At 45.4% G+C, this 22,477-nt stretch overlaps 1 protein-coding gene across 7 annotated transcripts in view; it reads left to right on the top strand.

Annotated features, from left to right (window-relative positions):
• Window positions 1-22,477, top strand: part of LOC110570950 (high density lipoprotein binding protein) — a 72,373-nt gene that overhangs the window by 15,206 nt on the left and 34,690 nt on the right. For 4 of the 7 annotated variants that reach the window (XM_021679043.2, XM_021679047.1, XM_021679046.1 and 1 more), the window contains exon 2: window positions 21,537-21,601. The gene's annotated coding sequence lies outside the window, so the exon portion shown is untranslated. Of the gene's footprint in view, window positions 1-13,334; window positions 13,357-16,430; window positions 16,493-17,109; window positions 17,155-21,536; window positions 21,602-22,477 lie in introns of those variants that run through there. The other 3 variants (XM_021679045.1, XM_021679048.1, XM_021679042.1) reach the window with 3 other exon arrangements.

Below are 22,477 nucleotides of genomic sequence, written 5' to 3'. Positions count from 1 at the left end.
GTTATCGGTCCCTTGATGGGCTTAGAACCCAATTAATGCCAGTGAGATACAAAAATAATAATTTGTGAGGGCCCCGTGGGGCAAAGAAGCTCTTACTTCCTTGGGAGCTACCAGAAGATACAGTTACTGCCATTTGCAGCAGTTCTTACTTCAAAACCAAGCAAGGATAGTATTGTATCATTGTGAGTTTGTATTCTCTGTGTGTTCTTTGTCCGACTAGAAGGAGTTAACAGCTCTTTAATTGCTATTTTCTTAGAAACTGATTTGGGCTTTGATCGAATCACCTATTTTTTGTTTTTGTTTTCCTTTTTTTTTTTATAATAAAGATTTTATCTCCTTGTCGGAGAGAGAGCGCGCGCACACAAGCAGGGGGAGCAGCAGGCAGAGGGAGAAGCAGGCTCCCTCTGAGCAAGGAGCCCAACGCGTGACCTCGGGATCATGACCTGAGCCAAAGGCAGACACTTAACTGCCTGAGCCACCCAGGCGTCCCTTGTTTTTGTTTTCTATCTCACCGATTCTTCTTCTTTTCTTAAATTTTATTTATTTATTTATTTTTAATTAGGCTCCATTCTGGGCGTGGAGCCCAACATGGGGCTTGAACTCAAGACCCTGAGATGGAAACCTGAGCTAAGATCAAGAGTCGGACAGTTAACCATCTGAGCCACCCAGGCGCCCCTCACCAATTGTTCTTTTGTTTATTACTTCTACTTTCTTTGATTTTCTCTTTCCATTTGACTTGAATGCTTTAGCTCATTTATCTTCACTCTTTCTTATAATAAAATTTAAAAGTTTGATTCACCCTCTGAGTGCAGCTTTGGCAGCATCCTTATAGATTTTGACAAGGAGTTCTCTTTGATCCTCTTTTTAAAGCCTTTTATTAGGAAAATGTGCAAACATACCCCAAAATAGAAGAGAAACCAGCTTTAACAATTGTCACAATTTGCCATTTTGGTTTTGTCTTCCTCTGCCCTTCCCAAACTTTTTTAGTTTTGACTATTTTATTTTAAGCAAATCTCAGATTACCTGTCACTTGTAAATACTTTAGCATGTATCTTTAGTAGGGGAGGGCTTAAAGAAACCATACCTGATAGAATTAACTTTATGTTATTAATATTGTCCAATATGTATTCTGTGTTTAGTTTTCTCCAGAGGTCCTATAGGGTTTATTTGAATCAAAACCCAAGAAGGTCTCTCCACACTGCATTTAGTTGATGCTGCTTTTGTCTCTCTCTCTCTTTTTTTTTTTTTTTTGAGCATGTGCAAGCAGATGGGGGCAGGGAACAGAGGGAGAATGTTAAGCAGACTCCCTGCTGAGCACCGAGACCCATGTGAGCCCAACTCAACAAAGCAAGTTGCAACTCGGGCTTAATAGATCTCATGACCCTGAGATCATGACTTGAGCTGAAATCAAGAGTTGGACACTTAACCCACTGAGCCACCTAGGCGCCCCCTCTTTTGTCTCTTAAAATCTGTAACAGTTTTTTTTCTTCTCTTTTTTTAATGCCATTTATTTATGAAAGCTATAGGGCCGTTGGTGCTGTGGAATTCCCCACATTCTGGGTTGGGTTGATTATATTGTGGTATGTAGTGCATTTCTGTGATCCTCATATTTCTATAAACTTACATGTCTAAATGCTTAATTTGTTCCAGGTTTGATTGTTTTGTTTTTTTCAGGGCTGTGTGGAGTGGGAGGTGTAGAGGTGGTGTCAAGAATATATCCTGGATTGTTCTGTGTACCGTATTGCAGTGTCCCAGGAGGCACGATCTGTGGCTGTCATTTTGGATGTTACAGTGATCAGAGGGTATGGTGTCAGCAGGCTGACCATTCCTTATAGGAGCTCTCTATCAGCTAGTCTTCTAATGGGTTTCATAGCCATTTTGCTTGTGTCCATTTCATTGGTGTCTTAGTATCCTTTTGTTGCTATAATAAATTACCGCAGACTTGGCTAAGGTCACTCTCACTGGGGTAAGTCATGGTATCAGCAGGGTCTACTTGTGGAGGCTCTAGGAGAGAATCCATTTCTTGCCTTTGCCAGCTTCTTGAGGCTGCCTGCATTCCTTGTGACCCCTCCCTCCATCTTTAAAGTACACAGTTTTAAATGTTCTTGTGATTACATTTAGGTCCCACCTGTATAATCCAAGATAATCGCTCCATCTCAGCATTCTTAACTTAATTCCTCTGTAACTTTCACAGGCTCCAGGAATAATGAATGACCTGAATATCTTTGGGGACAGTGAGTTAGTGCACAATTGGCAATTGCAAAATGAAGAATTTTCTGTTTTGTTTTGTTTTGTTTTAATTAGTACAAGTGGGGAGAGGCAGAAGGAGAGGAGAGAGAATCTGCAGCAGACTCCATGCTGAGCGCAAAGCCAGATGCAGGGCTCGATCCCACAACTGTGAGATCATGACCTGAGCTGAAACCAAGACTCAGATGCTTAACCAACTGAGCCACCCAGGTGCCCAAGAATTTTCTGTTTCTGTGTCTACATTTATTAGTTAATTCTCTTGTAAAGAAGGTTTCCCTTCTCAATTCTGATTACCCTGAAGTGCGGCTCCTCCTTTCCTTTATCATTGTCAAGAATGCACTGGGACTAGCTGCTTCCAAAGTGACAGTGCATTTTTGTGGCTTTATTTCTCCTAGTATTATCAACTTATGGGTATGTATATAATTGTGTTTTGGCCCATTTAAGCCATTTTTTGAAGCTCGTATTGTTTCCGCAAGTTGGCTTCTGTGTTCTTTGGACATGACCCCATCTGTCTGTGACTCCTGCCTTTCTGCCACAGCAAGATGTCCCACCTTGTCCATATTCTGCTCAACATCTGAGATGAGCCATTTTTCTGAGGAACCTGGTTCCTTTTAGTGGCAAATGGTGTTTGGATGCCACAGCCCATGTGCTAGGTAGGGATGCTCACTGCCACTATTGTTGTGTTAAACATCGAAGTAAATCAGTCAGTTATTTTACCAGCAAACATGGATTTATTCAAGAACAACAGAATTGCAATTCCGGACGTGCAAGCTATGGCAAAACGGTAGGCAAGTCCAACAAAGAAGAGGAACTTTATTTTCTAAAGAAGGAGGAGGAAGTTGGGAGAGGTTGTTTTGAAGGAATGTCCATTGAAGAGAAGCAGGAGTTGGGGATTCAGGATGTCAGTTCCTCATTGGCTTAGTTGCAGGGGTGGTCGATTTCTTGTAGGAGATAAAGTGTATGTCCTTACCTGTTGGGGTCTGTAATAGACAATTCTTCCTATAATTGACATTGAGTGGTGTGGCTCCCCCTTTTATACTCCGCACTCCAGTTTAGTGAGGTTTCCCTTTATTAATTTTCAGTTTCTCATAGTAGACAGACTTGGGAAATAATCATGAATATGGACATTTCCCGTTCAAATAAATATTCAAATAAATATTTACATGATTTTTACTTCAGTGTGTATCTTATGCCAAAAATCGTGGTTCTTAAGGATGTTAACTTGATTACCTGATTACTTAAATGTTACCATTTAACATTTTTGGAATAACAATGCTAACATTAGCAGGATATATCCGTCTCACTTGGAATATGCTGCCAAATTTCTTTTTTTAAGATTGTATTTATTTATTTATTTATTTATTTTTTCAAGATTTTATTTATTTATTTGACAGAGACATAGCGAGAGAGGGAACACAAGTGGGGGAGTGGGAGAGGAAGAAGCAGGCTTCCCGCTGAGCAGGGAGCCCGATGCGGGGCTCGATCCCAGGACACTGGGATCATGGCCTGAGCCGAAGGCAGACGCTTAACGACTGAGCCACCTAGGCGCCCCAAGATTGTATTTATTTTTGACAGAAAGAGTGTGCAAGCAGGGGAAGCAGCAGGCAGAGGGAGAGGGAGAAGCAGGCTTCCCTGCTCAGCAGGAGCCGGATGTGGGGCTGGATCCCAGGACCCTGGGGTCATGACTTGGGCCGAAGGCAGATGCTTAACCTTCTGAGCCACCCAGGTGCCCCTATGCTTTCAAATTATTACTGTGTTTTAGTTACCTTTTCTCTGATGTTTATGCCACCAATATGACATTGTTAGATTTGTTTCAATTTTTTTAGTGAATTTTTTATTGCAGTATAACAAACAGAGTGATGCGAGTCTTTAGTGTATATGGATCAATGCATTATCACTAACTGAACCAGCATCCAGATGAAGAAACAGGACATATTTTATTTCTAGAGTTTGTACTTCTGTGATTTATATGGTACTAGAAAAACTGTGAATGGTGATGTATTCAGATGGATGTGGCTTCCTTTCCGCCTCCCTTCTAGTGTGTGTGTGTGTGTGTGTGTGTGTAGACACACCGTATTTCTGATTCTTCGGGGAAGGTGGCATACTCTGCACCTGCAGTCCTCTGTTGCCTTTGTTATTAACTGTATACCCTGGAGACCACACGTACTAGTGGGTGGAAATCCCTCCCATGCTCTTTATGTTGCATGTTACTTCAATTGCATGGGATATAGCATGATTTGTTCAGTCCTCCTCCTCCTTAATGAAGGTGTGGTTGTTTCCAGACTTTGTTACCTTTTTATTTCTTACTGTTTCTGCTACTACCCTTCTGTGTAATCAGTCCTTCCTTCACACAATAGGTAGAATCCATTCCAAGTTAACTGTCTGATGTCTGCTTGGAGTTGGCCTCAGTGGGTACTCCTGAGTCTGGGGCTGCCATGCTGATCTGGGCCCTGCTGCCCTCCTGCTTCTTACCCTTGGCTCTCTGTGGAGCCATAAACAGGTTGTCTTTGACCTATATCCCTCTTTGGTTAGTGCCGGTTTTCTAATAGTGGGGCAACCGTTTGTTGTTGCCCTGCCCACCTTTCTTCTGTGACAGGTGAAATGTCTCAGTTGCTGCTCCCCAGATGCTCTGGCAGCATGATGGCCTGCTCTGAGTCCAGGATACGGAGTAAAACACATCTGCTTTGGTCTGTACGTTGGGCTTGTAGTAGTGCACCTTTATGTTGAAGTAGTTAGTTCTTTGGGGGGGAACAGCTATACCAGCAATTCTTTACATCTAAAAGTGAAGTTCACTCCCTAGAGCAGACTCAGAAAGACAGCACTGGAAGAGAGAATGGAGTCCCACCTCCTCATATGACAAATGAGAAAACGGGCCAAGTGAAGAGATGTGACATGACCAGTGTCACCAAGCAGGTGACACACTTCGAGTGTCTGCCGGGGCTTAATACCCTGGACAGGAGAATCCGAAGACTTGATTTTTCTGATGTTTGTTTCTTTATAGAGAAGCATTACATTTCCATTTGGATGGGACTGGTTCCAGTTCCTAGGTATTTCTACCTATGGCTTGAGATAACTTTGTATCTGTAGCATAATGTTTTCTAAGTACAAGCTATAAGTCTAGGTCATAGACCTTTCCTGTGTAAATTGTAGGAAGAAAAAACATTTCAAGTATAAGTTGTTGCCCTTAGAATTATTTTGTTTCTTACAGTTTTAATGGGATTTATAGTCAGAAAATCAAAAGTATTTTTTTAATTGTAGGGCTGAGGGGGTTATTGCCAGAGCCATCCTCTACAGGTGTTTGGTCCCCGTCCTGCCTTTGCTGTCCTCTTCCCACACTACCTTCCCCTGAGGTGGGGCTTGCTGTGGCCCCCAGTCTGTTGCTGCTTTGAAACCTGTTACCATGGCATTCAGAGACACAGATGACCCAAGGGTCACAGAATCCATTTCCACCCAGAAGCAGTGGTTGGCTTAGACCGTGAGGAGTGGTCTAAGCAAGTGGTTGCCATGTGCCGGTGTGCCTGGTGAGAGCAGCTGGGCCCAGTGTGTTGAGCGCAAGTCCCCTGAGGCTTGCTCACTCTCTTTATGCTGAGGTGAGACGTGTCTCCGCAGTCTTTTCCTGTCGCTCACTTTTCCTAGCTGTGCGTGCTGGGAGCTGGGCAGAACTCACCCCTTCTGTACTGCTCTCCAGATACGTAAAGACAGTCTTGGGTAGCTTCCAATTCCCAGGGGCTTTAAAGGGTTTGTGTAAGTCCTCCTCTTCTCTGTCATCAGCAGTCCCTCCCAGGGAAATGAACAACAAAGATGTCTTAATTCAGACCTCTTGCCGATACCAGGGTCTAATAAAACAGTGAAGAAAGTAATTTTTGTGACCCTGCCTTTTGCTGATTTGTAGTAGCAGATGCTGCTTAATAGTACCGCTTTGTTTCCCTCTCCAAACAGAAGTATCCACGGAAAAAGTAAGGAGCATCATATAATACAGAGCCATTCCTCTCCTGCAGCTGACTCTCGGGAGCACTTAGCCTATGTCTATCAGTAATTTCTAAACCTATTAAAACACACCTTTTTTTGGTGTATAAGAAATATATGCTGTTTTTACATGTGCTCACCTCCCAACTTAATACCATTGCTACTTTTTCAAGTCCTTCGGAACAGTCCCTCCTCCTTTACCCAGCTTCGAATGCTGGTGTTTCCTGGTGCCTGGCTCTGTGCTCCCTGTTTTTCTATTCTGGGTGGCTTGGATATCCTACAAGTAGCAGATCATAGATAGTTTATGCACATATAGACATGTTTCTCTCTCTAACACAGCTGGCTATATATCAATGTACCCTTGCTCGTGAGTCGACAGGACACTGGCTGTATGGTTGAGGGAGAGACACTCATTCACCCCCAATCACGGGTCCAGGGCTGAGACTTGTCTCTGAGGGTCTGCTGAGTGGATTCTACATAATCTCTTCTTATGTAAACCAAACTCCTACTATGTTATCTAGGGCATTCAACATCAGTTTCTTTTAAGTGGATCAAGAACTTAGACACAGAGCAATTAGAATGTCAGATTCCTTGAGGTTTTTAAAGAATTTTTTACTTGACATAATTTTTTTTAAAGCAACCTGCCCTTACTGAGAATTTCAATGTGATAAATTTTATATTGGTAGAAACATTTCACTCTTCTTTCCTTATTTTGCATTCTTAAATTATGTGGTTACATGAACAAGTAGGGCTGGCATAAGCAGGTTTGGGGGTAAGTGTGTACCCTCACAGGTGGGAGCTGGAGTTCTGGGCATGCAGGAGGCAGTCCATGAATGGAGCTGGTGGGTGGAGACCTGCTCAGTCGGCAGGTCCGTTATGAGGCTTTGTGGCCCACCGTCATTTGCCCGGCCCCCTGCTAGAAACAACACAAATGTCCAATCTTTCGTTCCTGCAAAAAAAGCCACAGTGTGTTTGTTTCTCGGCACCTACGTGAGCACATGTGGGAGAGGTTCCAAGAAGTAAGAATTACAGAGTCAAAGAATATTTGTATTTTAAGTTACAATATATAATCAGATTGCTCTCCAAAGAGATCACATCAGTTATTCCTCTAGCCACACCAGTTTTCCTGTTCGTTTTCTAATGTTCATCAAACTTCATTTTTGCCAAACTGAGAGGCATAATGTAAGATCTCCTCCCACTTGAAACATGCATTTTCTTTTGTACAACTCATTTTTGTAGAAGATGTTTGTATCTCTTTTTTTTTGCCCTTTTTTTGGGGGTTGTTAATGGGTTGTTTGAGTCCTTGGAAGGAATGCTGTGCACTAAACTTGGTCACTTCTTTCCCGGAAGCCTTTGAGACAGCTCCCTGTGCCACACACTCCTGGGTGTTTGTGGCAGAGGAAACCTTCCCGACAGACACATTTGTATTCCTTCCCCTAATCTAAATTTATTTATTTTAAACAATAAATCTGTAGTAAGTTGATTTGGGACTTTTTAAAAAGACTGATATAAAGTTTATTAATAAGAAAAACCTTTTTGTCAGATTCCATTTCTGCTTTGGATTGGAAAACCAACTCTGTAGCACCATTGTCCAAATAAGAGTTTTCTATAGAATTTTAAAATTTCTACTATCTACCTTAAAAGTGTAAAAAAAAGAGTGACATTAAGTTCAAGAACATATTTTGTTTATCCCAATCCAGAGCATTGTTTCATCATGTAATCAATATAGAGTCATCAGCAAGGTGTTTTTCGTTGTGTTTTTTCATATGAAGTCTTCAACATCCAGTGTGTATTTCAGACTCAGAGCATGCATCATTTGGGAGTAGCCATGTCTCAAGTGTCAGTAGCCACATGTCATCAGTATTTGCTGGCCAGCATGGCTAAGGGGCAGTTTTCCTTTCATTTCTATGGAAATCCATGAACTTACCCTTTTGAACCTAACATTGTCCCATTCGCTTTTTAAAAAGAGTTACAAGGTGTGGGGGTGCCTGGGTGGCTCAGTTGGTTGAACATCCTACTCTTGGTTTTTGTTCTGGTGTGATCTCGGGGTCGTGAGATCAAGCCCCACCCACATCAGGCTCTGCGCTCAGCGGGGAGTCAGCTTGGGGTTCTCTCTCTCCCTCTGCCCCCACCTTGTGCATGCTCTCTTGCGCTCTCTTTCTCTAAAATAAATAATAAATCTTTCTTTAAAAATAAAAGAGTTACAAGGTGTGTTTATCTGACACATGTTCTTGAATTAGGCCCTAAATAAATGCTATTCTCTCCTCATCTGTATAAAGATACAATGATTATTTCAGTATTCATGAAATTAGTGGAGTACTACATTAAATGTATTCGTTTCGTGGAATTAAATGTTAATATTCCCATACACTGAGATGGCTGGCTACTGTAGGGCAGTTTATCTTCCTTGATCTTTTTAACAATTTACAAAGGCAACTTGTAAAAGTTAAGAGCTTAAATGACTTGCCAAGGTGACCCAAATAGGATCCGAGCAAGACTCTGAACTTACTTGTCCTGACCACAGGTGTGCTGTTCTGCATGCAGTCTGTCCTCGCTGTGGATGCCTGTGATGACTTAGCCAACACTTAGGTGGAAGAGAAAGACGTGAAATCTCGTAGCAGGGTCACTGAAGAACACTTCGGTCCCCTTTCGGTCACTTCCTGAAGAGAAATGAAACTGGTGCGGCGCAGAGTAGAGCGGCACGGCGGAGACTGCAGCCCACGGCCGTTTGTTGCCCTCCCCGCTGGTCCGGACGGTTGTACTTTAGGGAATAGGCTGCCAAGTTGGATGTCCTACGGTAATAAATACCATTCTGAGCCAAAGAAAGGAACCTAGTTTTGATGTGTTCAGTATTAGAATATGCTCCCAACCTGCCGCTACAGTTTATAGCCAGGTATAAATAAGCTGAATCATAAAATGAGTTTATTAGTATATTTTTGAGCTATCAGGAGGGATGAAAACATATTCTTCTTTGCCCAGACCCGACCACCACACTTGGTGTGGGAGAGCAGACTGTGAGAAACACTCCCATCCCTGAGTGCCAACCTCTTACAGGATCGCAGGGCCTCTGAGCAAGGATCAGACCTGAGGGGCCCTCACAGCCTCGGAGGGGTCCTCTGGTCCATTGTTCTTCCTGACCCCCCTCTGCACAGCTCCACTTCCCTGAGTCCCGTCAGGTCATTAGCTAGAGCAAAGACGGTAGGTAGCCTAAATGACACCCCTCTATCCGTGTTTATCCATTGACAGGCTATTGTTGGCTCTTGCTAACAGTGTGCTGTGATGACAGAATCCTTGTCTCTGTTTCCCTGCACTCACGCAAGAAAACTGTTTTTCAAAAGTAGACATCTAAAAGTGAGATTGTTGGGTCGCCTGGCTGGCTCAGTCAGTGGAATGTACAACTCTTGATCTCAGGGTTGTAAGTTTGAGCCCCATGTTGGTGTAGAGATTACTTAAAATCTTAAAGTCTTCAAAAAAGTTAAAAAGTGGGATTGCTGTCTTAGGGTGTTTGCGTCTTTAGCCTTAGTAGGCCTTGTGAATGGTATAAAGTAGGGACCTACGCTTTTTCCTCATTTAGATAACCAGTTTTCGCGGAGGCATCAATTGTAGTTCGTCCACAAGTTCACCTCTGATAAAAGTGACAGCTGTCTGTTAGGGTGTCTGCGTCGGGTGCCTCCCGTCTGCTCCACTGTTCTCTGTCCCTGCACCACACTGTCTGAATTACTGTAGCTGTGAAATCTCGATACTCGGGAGGGCAAGTTCTCCCTACTTTATTTTCCTCAGAGCTGTAATTGGCTGTTCATAGCCTTTGATCTTTTGTATAAGATTTGTTGAATAAATGTAATTGTGTATGTAAATATTCTAAAAATTGTATACAGAAATATTGTTACACAATACAATATTATAAAAATGGTACATAGAAATACTGTCTAAATAAAAATTGCATAAAATCTGGTTGCAAAATTCCATACGCATACGCACCTGCATGCCCCTTTCAAGGTTTAAGCTGCATTTGCATGAATTTCTAGTCTGATTAGGGGAGAAGTACAGTCTTTATGATTAAGTCTTCCTAGATAGGTTGGACATGGTACTTCTCTGTTTTTAGGTCTTCTCTGTATTTTGACAAAGGGTTTTAGAACCTTCTCTGTAAATCCTATTATTTTCTTATTAGATTGACTTCTGATGCTTGTTGCTGCTGTTTTGGAACATGTTTGGTTTTGTGTACTGATTTTGTTTCCAGAAAACCCTGAGTTCTGGTAGTGTATCCAGAGCTCCTCCTGGATCTCCTACTTGGACAGTTGTACTGCCTGTGAGCCCTGCTGTTTGCCGCTTCCAGTTCTCGCTTCAGTTCTTCTTGCCTTCCTGCCCTGGCTAGGATCTCAAGGGTAGGTTCGAACACAGAAAGCACTCATTTGCAACCCTCTTGGTCTTTGTGATCCTAAAGTGAATGTTTCTAATGAGGGCTTCTGGTAGGCACCTAACATTTAGCTAGGGAAGTGTCCTTCTATTTGTTCTTTTTATGAGGAATGGGCAAATTATATCAGATTCTTTATTTGAATATTGTGAGGTGATAAAATCATTCTTGCCCGGGTATAATAATGTGGTGAATTACTCTGTCTTCTCTTTTCTAAGTAGGCTCCAAAGCGGGGCTTGAACTTAAGACCCTGAGATCAAGACCTGAGCTGAGATCAAGAGTCGGACACTCAACTGACTGAGCCACCCAGGTGCCCCTACTTAGTCTTTCTAATATTGCACCAGCTTGCATTATTGGAATAAAATAGACATTATCATTATATATTGTTTTGACTTTCTAGATGAGTTTGCTAGATTATTAAGTATCTAGATGAAATTCATACATTCTTTTCTCCTGTTATACTTGTCTGGGAAATACTAAAGTCTCCTGGCTTTGTAAGTGAGTTGGGAAGATTATTTCTCAGGGCTTCCTTACGAAAGCATATGGCCTGTCTCTCTGTTGAGATCTTTATATTAGTTTCTTTGAAAATTGGGGAGGGTTGGTTATATAAACTCCCATTTCTAACAGACTGGGTGACTTGTTTTTCTGAAGTTGCCTATTTTCTCTGTTTTCAAGGTGCGTGTATGTGTGCACGAGCGTGCGTGTACCTGTGTGTAGGTGTGTGTTCAAGTTTTTTTTTTTTTTTTTAAGATTTTATTTATTAGAGCACAAACAGGGGGGAGGGGTAGAGGGAGAAGCAGACTCCCCACTGAGCAGGGAGCCCTTTGGGGGACTCCATCCCAGGGCCAAAGGCAGATGCTTAACAACTGAGTCACCCAAGTGCCCTCAAGTTTTTGATAATACTTGTCTTATTAGAGTTCTTGTATGATTTTTCAGAGTCTGTGGCTGTAGTTTTGACCCCCTTGAATTCTTAGTATTGCCTGTTCATACTTTTTCTTATTTTTTTTTTCCATTGGTCAATTTTTGCCAGAGATCTAACTGATTTTTTTAAAGACTCCGCTGTAAGTTGTATTTATTCTCTCTAGTATGTTTCTTATTTCATTAATTTCTTGTCTATTAGTTTAAACGTTCTATAGATTTATTTTGTTCTAATTTCAGGAGAGGATGATTAAATTTTTACTTTTTCCTCTTCTCTAATATGATGGCTTAAGGCTATAAACTTGTCTCCAAGCAACACTCTGGCTTGATTCCACAAGTTTGGATATATAACTGCTTATTGTTTAGTTGTAAATATTTTCAGATTTCTTCTTTGACCCATGAGTTACTTAGAAGCAAGTTTCTAAATTTCCAGGCTTCTTAAAATTTTAAGTTGACTCCTAATTGATCGTGTTGTATTTAGAGAATGTTACGCGTTAATTCTTTGCCATTTGTTTTTGTTTTGTCCTAGCTGCTGGCCAGTTTTTATAAAAATTCTATTAAGATTGAAAAGAACATGTCATTTCTAATAATTGGGTGAAGGATTACATAAATCCAATAAAGTAGGTTTATTAACTACATTGTTTTAATTTTCTGTACAGTTTTAATCTTAATAATCTGTGTTACCAGAAGAGCTGAGTCTTTGTCTGTAATCCTAGATATGTCAACTTCTAGTAACCTTCCTGTTCTTACTTTATATATTTTGTAGCTGTGTTATTAGATATATACATAATCAGAATTGATTTGGATTTTTTAATCTTGACCTTCTTAGTTCTCACTCGACAGTTTACTTGATATGAAATTGATATGGCTAGCTCAGCTTTTATTGGTTAGGTCTTGTCTGGACTGTTCTTCCATCCCTTTACTTTCAGCCTCTGTGTCCACATGGTGGCTGAATTAGCTTTTAGCTGGATTTTGTATTTACATTAGATTATTACCACATCTGGATTCATTTCTTTCATCATATTTTGTGCTTCATTTGCCTTGCTCGTCTTTTACTTCTCCTGCTTCCTATTCTGTTTTCTCTTTTCATCTCTTTTAGTTAATAATTACTAATACAAAGTAACGTAACTGGTAAGTAATCATGTATATTGCAACGGATACCTCTGAACCTACCACCTAGTCCAAGATCTAGAACATTGCCAGTAACTTCTGCTTGAGAGTTTGGTTTTTTGATTTGAAAGTTAAAAATTGTGCTTTCACTAGATTATCTTTAAGTTTGTATCATTAATTCAACAAGGTCTAAAATTAATATTTCTAACCTTTCCTCAAATAGTGTTCTGAAATATTCCAACTTCAGTTTCTCCTTTCACCTTATATTTGGTTGCTGCTTATAATTTTAATTACATTTTGTATTTTAATTTTCTCCAGATTTTATTGTTGTTAGTATGTGGTCAGTGCTTGTTCCACTTTATCTGGGTTACTGGTTTCTTTGTCAGTATTCCTCCTGGCAGAACTCTGGCTCTCGCTTTCTTATTGGAGCATGTCCTGAAGTGGTTATTTCAGTAGCCATCCGTCAGTAGTAGTAATAGCTTTCTCTTAGTCTAAATGTGTCTCTTTCACTCTTTTTTTTTTTTTTTTAAGATTTTATTTATTTATTTGAGAGAGAATGAGAGACAGAGAGCATGAGAGCGGGGAGGGTCAGAGGGAGAAGCAGACTCCCCGCTGAGCGGGGAGCCCGATGCGGGACTCGATCCTGGGACTCCAGGATCATGACCCGAGCCGAAGGCAGTCGCTTAACCAACTGAGCCACCCAGGTGCCCGTGTCTCTTTCACTCTTGCCCTTAAATGAGAGAAAGGATTCTGAGTTGACAGGTACTTCCTTCAACATAGTTTACAGGTGTTAGTTCGTTTTCCTCTGGTAGGCATTGTGCTGTCTCCTGGTGTTCCTCTGTAGGTAACCTGTCTCTTCTCTAGTCACTTTTAGGTTCTACTCTTTGTCTTTGGCATTCTGAAGTTTCACTACAGGGTGTTTAGGGTGGATTACTTTAAAGGATGCCGCTAGCTACCTGTTCTGTCTCTTGCATGGGGGGGAGGGATAGCGTTACATCCTAGAATTTTCTCTGCTACTTTTCCAATACTGCTTCTCTGTTCCTTGTGGTTGCTTCTTTCAGAACTTCTATTAGACATATGTTGGACTTCCTCATTCTCTTATCTATAGTTTTTTTTTTTTTTTCAAAGATTTATTTGAGAGAGAGCAAGCATGTTGTATGTGTGGGGGGGGTGGGGAGAGGGAGAGGGAGAGAGAATCTCAAGCAGACTCCCTGCAGAGTGTGGAGACATGGATCTCTATCCCACAACAGTGAGATCATGACCTGAGCCAAAACCAAGAGTCATATGCATAACTGACTGAGCCACCCAGGCACCCCTTTTATTTATCTATAGCTCTTAACCCTTTGCATTTGTTCTATCTTTTGTTTTTTTTTTAAGGCCACCTTTATGTCTTACATCTCTAATCACTTTAGGATTTTTTTTTACAGTCTCAATCTGATAGTTCTGTCATCTAAAGTTCTTAAGTCTAATCCAATTTCAGTCTTCTTGTTTTTTGAATTTTGGACTTACAGCCTCTCTACAGTGTGGGTAGATTTGTTTATATCATTTGTAGCCTGTTACAAGGTTTATTTTCTGCTGAGTGGGGTTGCTCTCTGTTTTGTTAGTTCCTAGATTTGGGCTTGGGGTCTTGGAAAAATGGGGTTGTAAAGATTTGAGCGCTAAATCTTTATTGAGTATTAGTCCATGGTTGCTAGTGCTCAAGAGGAGCTCCCACCACCTGGTAAAGCAGATTGGAAAGTCTCTATGCTGGCTGGTTTGTTTTCTTCCATCCCTCCCCCGCCCCCCGCCCTCCCCCCACCCAACAAAGGTAGGGTGATGCAAAGTATTAGTCTGTGGTTTCTAGTGCTCAAGAGGAGCTCCCACCACCTGGTAAAGCAGATTAGAAAGTCTCTATGCTGGCGGGTTTGTTTTCTTCCATCCCTCCTTTGGCCTACCTTTGTTGAGAGTTCTTTTGAGGGTCATGGCTCTAAGGGGCTGGGGGATGCTGTTCTAACCTTTTACCTTGAGCAGGCCCACATCTTTTCCCATGTCCCCTTGAGGGCTGAAAACCCAAATGTCACAGACTGATGTTCACTTTTTGAGGTAGCCATAGGGGTTTCCTCACACATTATCTGGTGTGACTGTTGCTGGACCCAGCCCTCTCAATCTGCCTCTACAAACTATTAGTTTCAATGCACTGAAGCTTGCTAGGAAGAAAAGCTGGTCATAATTATCAGCAAAGAAGCATCCTGGGATGGTTTGTAGCACAAATTCAACATCTGATTTTACAATATCTTTTGTTAACTAGAGGTCTTTTAACGTCTTTTTAAGGCCTTCTGTGCACCAGCTACTCTGAGCTTCTGACTGTGGTGACTTCCAAGCTTCATTGGAAGTTTCTTGACAGTTGACCTGCCAACTGTTTGGGAATCCCTCCCCTCTTCCTCCCTCTTAACCATCCCCCCCCCCCCCCCCCACACACACACATACACAGTGCTGAGACTTCAAAAACAAAACAACAAAACACTTGTCTGAGTTGCTGGTTGGTTAGTCCCCATGGAAGGACTACCTACAAACACTAATAACATAGTAAGGGAGCTGAAGAGCTTGGTGCTTAAAGAAGTTCTTCCAAGTCTAAGGATAAGCCACCTGTCCAGGTCCCATCCTAGGGACTTAGGGCATTGCTTTGATGATGATGTCCTTGGCTCTAATGGGTGGATTTTTGACTGCCTCACATGGTTTCTGTCCCCCAATGATGTCATGAGGGGTTCCTGCTGGCTGGGCTGGGCTTCTCCCTTGGCCTTCAGCTTGCCCATACATTTGCCTACTTGACGTCCACACTTGACCATCCAGTGGGCATCTCACATCATATCCCCAAGGCAAGTTTTTGCATCACCCCCCCCCCCTTTCCAGTCTAGTCTTCCTTCAGTCTCCCAATCTCAGTGCAGGCAGCCAAGAACCTCCCTGCTATTCTTAAGTACTGTCATGTTCTGCATCCAGTTGAGGAACTTTTTGGTGCTGCTTTCCAAATGTGGCCACCTAGTTCATGTACCATTGCCAACCACAACGGAAAGCTGGTGTCATCTTCAGACTGAACAACTTCAGTGGCCCAACCCCCCATCCCCTTCCCCACATACTTTGACTGTGTTCCACTGAAAAAAGTACATCTGGTTGTGCCTTCTGCCACTCCAAACTCCCAGTCATCCTGCCAACCTAAGCAACACCTGTATGAGAACTACAGGCTGTGCTGGCCTGGCTCTGCGCTTCCTGTTGAAGCGGGCCTCGCTTTTCCCACAGTCCCTGCCTCTTGCCCTGTGTGGCTCCACGTATCTGTGGTGCACTCTTATAATGCAGGCAGGATTCTCCTCCTGACACTTCCATCAGAGGTACCAGCTAATGTCTACAGATTCCTGCGCTGGACTTGTACCCTTGATTTTAAAAATCAAACAGTGCAGCTTTTTATTATACAAGGAATGCAAACCTGATCAGCCATTCTCACCCTTTAGGGTGGAAGCCCTTTGAGGGTAGGGATTCTCTCTCCTGCTGGATCTAGGGTTGGGCACATAGTAGGCACACCCATTCTTATCTCCATGAGGAAAGAATGCACTCTTTAAAGATTTTATTTATTTGACAGAGCGAGAGAGAACACAAGCAGGGGGAGCGGCAGGCAGAGGGAGAGGAAGAAGCAGACTCCCCGCCGAGCAGGGAGCCCGATGTGGGGCTCCATCCCAGGACCCTGGGATCATGACCTGAGCCGAAGGCAGACGCTTAACGACTGAGCCACCCAAGCGCCCCAAGAATGCACTCTTTAAATGAAGAGGGTTCTTCAAACTGGTAGCCAGGGAATAGGGATATTTTGTGGAGGTGAGCGACATAAGGAACTGAACCACCCAGGAGCGGGAGGGAAGGCAAGTGTGCTCCGAACTTTGGGGCATGGGCCGAGTTCCCATGGAGTTTGGTTAGGCTAGAGCCAACTCGTCGTCCATCTGCGTACGGGGAGTTGTAAATGGGTGGGGGGCAGCAGTTAATTCCCTTTGTGTTGTCCTTCGCGGTCTCGTTTCTTTATTGGGTGGGGAGGCAGTATTGCTGGTGACCTGGCTTCCAGAGCGGGCTCGGCCTGACGGTGCGGGTCTCCCCGCTGCGTTCCGGAGGTGGTGGTGGGGGGATGCATCGCTCAAGTCTCCGTCCCCACCGCCCACCCTAAAAGCCACAGAGCTTTTCTGGAGCTGGGCCTGGCCCCCGGGCTGCTCACTCCTGCGCGGCGGGGCGGGGGCCGCTAGTGGGGACCCCGCGGGGGGCGGCGGGGGCGGAGCGTGGGCGCGGCGGCAGCCGGGGGGCGGGGCGAGGCGGGGCGGCCGCCGCCTGACGTGTCTCGGCGGGATTGGAGCCGCCGCCCTATATAGCCGCGGGGGCCCGGGCGCCGGCCTCGGAGCGCGGCCCGGCTTCTCCGCGGCGGGCGGCGAGCGGACGGGCGTGCGGGCGGCGGGACGGCGGGACGGCGGGACGGACGGGCTGACCTCCGAGGAGTGAGCGCGGGCCGGAGGGGTGGGGGGGGGCCGGGCGCGAGCGGGGAGGAGGGCGCGCGGGGAAGTTGGGGCGCGGGGCGGGCGGGGTGCGGGCTGCCGACGTGGAGCGCCGGGCGGGGGAGGGGCCGCGGGTGCCTGATCCCCTCCCCTCTCCCCTCTCCCCCTCCGCCAACCGGGCGCCCCCCCCCCCACCGCGCCCGAGCGCCCCCTCCCCTTCCGCCAACCCGGCCCGACCCGGGGGGCGGCTACGTGTCACCACTGCGCATGGGCCACGGCGCCGGCTTGGGAAGAGTGAGAAACTTTCCCGAGTCCATGGCGCCGGGCCGCGCGCCCCCCCCCTCACCCCGCACACACACACCCGCGCCTCCGGCGGCGGCAGCCCCTTGGGGTCCTGCTCTTTCCGTGCCCCCCCCAACCCCTTAGCCCGGCGCGGGGGAGGGGCGGCCGACCTGCGGCCCGGGCCAGTGACGTGGGCGTCCGGCCGCAGAGCTGCCCCCTCCCCCCCCCGCGCCCCTCCCCCGGCCCGGACTTGAGGGTGGTGGCTGGGGGTGCAGTGCGGGTCCCGAAGGGCAGGGCCGGGGCCGGGATAAGAGCAGGGCCCGTGCAGGCCCAGCCGCACCTCCACCTGCTGTCCGTCTGTTTGGTCCGGTGGGCCTGCGGCCCTGGGGGGCTGCAGCGCAACTTGGACACACCCCAGGGTCCGCGCACGAAAAATAATTACGGAAAAATACCGAATTTGGATGAAAGGCGGGGAGGCCGAGCGCGTTACTGCCCCTTTAAGCCTGTCCCCGCCCGCAGGCTCGCGTGGCCTGTGGGAGGGCCTGCTGAGGTGGCATCTGCGAAAGTTCCTCCTGCGGGATGGGTGCCGACTTCCAGAACTTGGTGAAGCCGCTCACCTGGCCCCCGTGGGGGGGCCTCGCTCACACTGGGGCTTTGTGAGCTTTTAGCCCGTGGGGAATTTGTTTTTGTTCTCAAGTTTGGCTTGTGGGTCTTGAGAAGTACTTTGGGGGGAAAAATTCCTTTGAAGGTTTAGTGGGGATAAAAGTAACTAGTTTTAATTTTGGAAGAAGAAGAAAGAAGTCCTGGGTTTCCACTGGAGTTTTTTTAATATCCTCTGTATTCGGTCTTGTCTAGTTAGGTGAGGTAGGGAGATACTCATTAGGTGGCTGAGATAAAGTTCTTTCTGTACTGTTACTTCTTTGCAAAGACTTTTCCTTTTGAAAATATAATTGGCAGAACGTCCCAAGGGAATCAACAAGTACTTCTGGTAGAGAAGGAAAATTCTTCCCTTTAAAGATTTTCTGTTGTATATTTGTTAGGACCAAGTTTCAGATGTAGTCCACAAACACTGTGACTTTGCATTTCTCCCACATGATGGGAGTGCTTGGCAGTTCCCTGGGATGGAAGAGAAGAATCTCTGCTGCTCTCTGTTCTCTTTTCTTTGGGCCTAGTTCTGTTGGCTGCATAGTTATATTTTGAGATGTGGACATTTATGCTCTGAAAAATAAGACTTAAAGTCCACGATGAGAATAGTTTGCAATTTGCTTGGAGTGAGTGGATCTGAATGCTTCCTGCAGGGAAAGTAGTTGAGAGCAACCAAAATGAGGAAGGGACTGGAGCAATCTTGGGAAGAACTGGAGGAGAAAGGCCTTCACATGTCTGAAGCAGTCTTGTAGAAAAGTCGACTTGTTCTCTGTGGCAAAAGTGGGGCAAGAAGTTGTAGATCTTGGCACTACATGAGGCAGACTATTCTGACAGCTGTGCAGAAGTGAAGCGGGGCTCCCTTGGAAAGCTGTACAGGTCCTGTCTGCTGGTATTCAAAGATTGCAGTGGAGTGGTGCCTGAGGTCCCTTTCCAGCCTGATTGAGCAGTGTTACTAGATTAAGTGAAGAACCGTGATAGCATGTGTTTGGCCTCTGTGCTTTGATAATGGGGCCTGTGTACGGTCTCCTGAGAACTTAAGATAGCAGCGATCACTGGTGGGGTCGTCCAAGGACTCGGTAGAGTGGGAGTCATCTTGTTGGGTGTTGTCTGTGAAGACAGAGCAAGGGCTGGTGGGGAGCAGGTTTGGGTGGGCATAGAGCTGTGGGGGACAGTTTCTTAGGTGCTGCTTTGTTGAAATAGAGGCAGGTAGCCAGTCATGCTGAGAGCATGTTAGGAGAACTGAGATTGGCCTTTCATAAAATCTTAGCCCAGAGTCTCAGGTAGAGGGAGGTCTGCATTTATGTATGCGTCATCAGGTATGTGTTTAAAGTAGATTGTTAAAAGATAGGGTTTTGAAAAAGAAGCTTATAAGAAAAAGAGCAACTTTTTTTGATGATGTTAGAGCCCTAGATGTTAACTCTGCTGCTTGTTGTGATGCATTCATTTCCAGCTGCGATAAACTGCCCCTGGAAATCTGGGGACTAGAGACCCAGTGTATCCTGTCAAACAAGTCTGGAGTTTCTGGAGATCCACTCTGTCCTGCTGCTGCCCAAGGGCCTGTGCACACTTGGGGGCGTTAGAGGCTCTGGGACAGGCTCTCCCTCCTACACATTAGTAGGTTCAGTGGGGTTGCTGATCCTTTCCTGAGCCCCCTGGACTAAGGGGTTTCATAGAGGAGCTGGCTGGGATTGACTTCTGAAAGGTGTGTGAGCTGTCTCAGAAGAGACCTTCAGGAACTGGTCTTATCTTCGTAACACTAGGTGCAGGGTGGGAATTGCTCCTCAAAGACCTGTGGCTGGAGGGGACGTGGACAGTGACCACTGCACTTTACAGGCTTATTGAGTGGCTATCACCAGGCACTGAAGATTTGCCCTGTCCAGAAAGGCAGGAGGGCTGGTGAGTGGGAGCAGAGAAGAGGGTGTGAACATAGTTGGTCATGTGGAGAAGCTGGGTTATTAGGGGGTGGATGGTTGTGGGTTTTAGGAAGTGGCATAGCGTGACCTGGGGTGGGAGGCCGTTGAGATGCAAGGTCAGCAGGTAGAAGAGCAGGTGCGGCCCAAGTAGAAGTTCTGAACAAGGAGGGCCTGGGTCCTGGATTCACTGTTGGCACTTTGACCTAGAGGACACCTCCCATCTTGTGCCTAGCCTGGCTAAGTGTACACAGGCCAGACACTTGGAATCCGAGGGAGTGCTTAACCGTTTACATCTTGTCAGAATCCACATGTGGAAGTGCTACTCTGATACTTTGATTTCACCTTTAATCTTTAGAACTTGTGGGTTAGAATTGTTGGCAGATTCTCATAGTCGTCTTGGTCAGTTTGTCTCCACTTCTCTCCCTCCGTCTTGGTACATATGAGTGTCTGGTGGGACTCGGGCCCCAGGGAGGCCAGAGCCTCTCTGGCTTATGGTACTTTCCCCATGTGACTCAAACCCTGCATTTAGAGGTTTTTTTTTCTTTTTTTTTTTTTTAAAGTCCTGAAACGCTGCTGGACAATGAGACCCTTTTAAATCCAGAGTCTACTGGTACATCCCTGATTGCCACGAACTGCCTTCCTAGCTTGTGAATTACACGTCTTATGGGCAAGAATTTGGGGATGTTATTCTCCAGTTAGTAGGTGTTCTTATTACTGTTGTTGCTTCTCCCATCTTGGACGCCTACCTTACCCCTATCATAAAGTCCACCTCATTGCACTCTACTGAGTGTGTGTGGTGTTTGTGTAAAGTGGCAGGTAACCTACCTGGAAGCCTCCCTATCCTAAAGTCCCCAAGGCAAGATGACCCACACCCTCTTACTTCACAGAGTAGTTCTTGGTCCTCCCCAGACGGCTTTTGAAGGTTCCTTCCAACCCTGCTATTTTATGGCCCGGTTTCTAAATCTCCAGTGTATTAGAAGGGACCAAAGGACTTTTATAGGATAACAGCGAGAACAAAGTAACTACAAAACACACAGCGAACTCATAAAGACAGTAGCTCTCAGTCACCCTGCAGAGCTCAGGAGCCCCCAAGGTCTGCATTCTGTTCTGCATCGTAGCCCAGTCTCACAGAATCTTTTTCCTTGTGGCTCAGCGGTCAGAGATTAAGAGTACAGGAGAAATTACTGAACCATGCAGGAGAGCCAACCATCAATTTTGTAAGCATTTTACTTCAAAACGGTTACATTTAAAAGTTTTGACATTAAGGGATCAGTCCCTCAGGTCCAGGGAAAAGTTGCCCTCTAAAAGTTCTGGATGGTTTAGATTTTACTGTGATAGGTTTTGTTTGAAGCTAATAGCCTGGGGGCAGAGCTTCCCTTTTTTTCACCAAAAAATTTGTCTAAATATTAGTATTAGTAAGCAAAGTGTAGATAACGTTTTGCCCTCTTCTGGTTGGGAGGTAAAAGGATCTGGGTTATAGAATGCAGATAAGTAACTTCTCTCTGGTTTTCTTCGTGTTCATCCTCCCTTCCTGTCCCACATCAGCAAAAACTGGCAGGCTGACAGAGGCGGCCCCAGGAAGGACTCTCTGGCTACTGACCACTTTGCTGGTAAGTGTGACTGTCCTTTCTGAAGGTTTCTTATCCCTGGGCTGCATGTGTACTTTCTTTCGTTGTTTCATTCTTAAGTTTCTAGTGGCTCAGAGAGACTTGCTGTAACAAGAGCCGTCGGTGTCCACGTGCGCCCTTCAGATGTGTTATCGGACCTCCACCTAGTTTGAAGCCTTTCCTCTCTCAAATGTGAATTATGTTTGTTCAGGATTCTCTGAGTTTGGATCTTGCTTCTCTTGAGGATGCAGAGCTTAATTTTTTTGGACTTGGGAAGAGGTCTTACTGAGCTGTGAAAATTATGCAAAAACTCACTCTTATTACATCACTTAGCTCTCTTAATACTTTTTTGCCATGGTGGTAGAAAAAGACCCTTGGCACCTAATGGTGTGAAAAGAGTGGGTTCTTCCTCATCGCAATAGCATGGAGCTCACCTAGAGTTGAAGGGAGGAAGCGAACACCTCTGCCTGAATGAGCCTGAGTCCCACTGAGTACCCTGGCACTCAGGAGTGGGGTCTGGAGGCAGAGACTGCTTGGTTCCTTCCCTGAACCAAGGAACTGTGTGCCCTTGGGCCAGGTCCCGCCTGCTCTGAGTCCCCTCTGACCCCTGAGAGCTAGGACATAGGAGAATAACCAACCAGCACATGTCAGAGGCACTTAAACCGCCAGCTGCTTGCTGTTAACGTTGTTGCCAGGGAGCTCTGAGAGACTGCTCTTTGAGCCCCTGGGCCCGTGGGCATGGCCAGGCTGTGTGGTGCGCTGGGCCTTGCTGACTGTGCCCGCGGTGCCCACCATCCTTGCAGAGGTGGGCTGATTGCTTCTTGTAGCAGCTGTCCTGTGATGTATTTTATAGGCATCAGGAGGCATGTGGATGAACAG

The sequence above is a fragment of the Neomonachus schauinslandi genome, chromosome 3 (assembly GCF_002201575.2).
Source record: "Neomonachus schauinslandi chromosome 3, ASM220157v2, whole genome shotgun sequence".
In the NCBI taxonomy this organism is placed as follows: domain Eukaryota; kingdom Metazoa; phylum Chordata; class Mammalia; order Carnivora; family Phocidae; genus Neomonachus; species Neomonachus schauinslandi.
The sequence above is the reverse complement of the archived record's forward strand: the minus strand, read 5'-3'. Positions and strand labels throughout refer to the sequence as shown.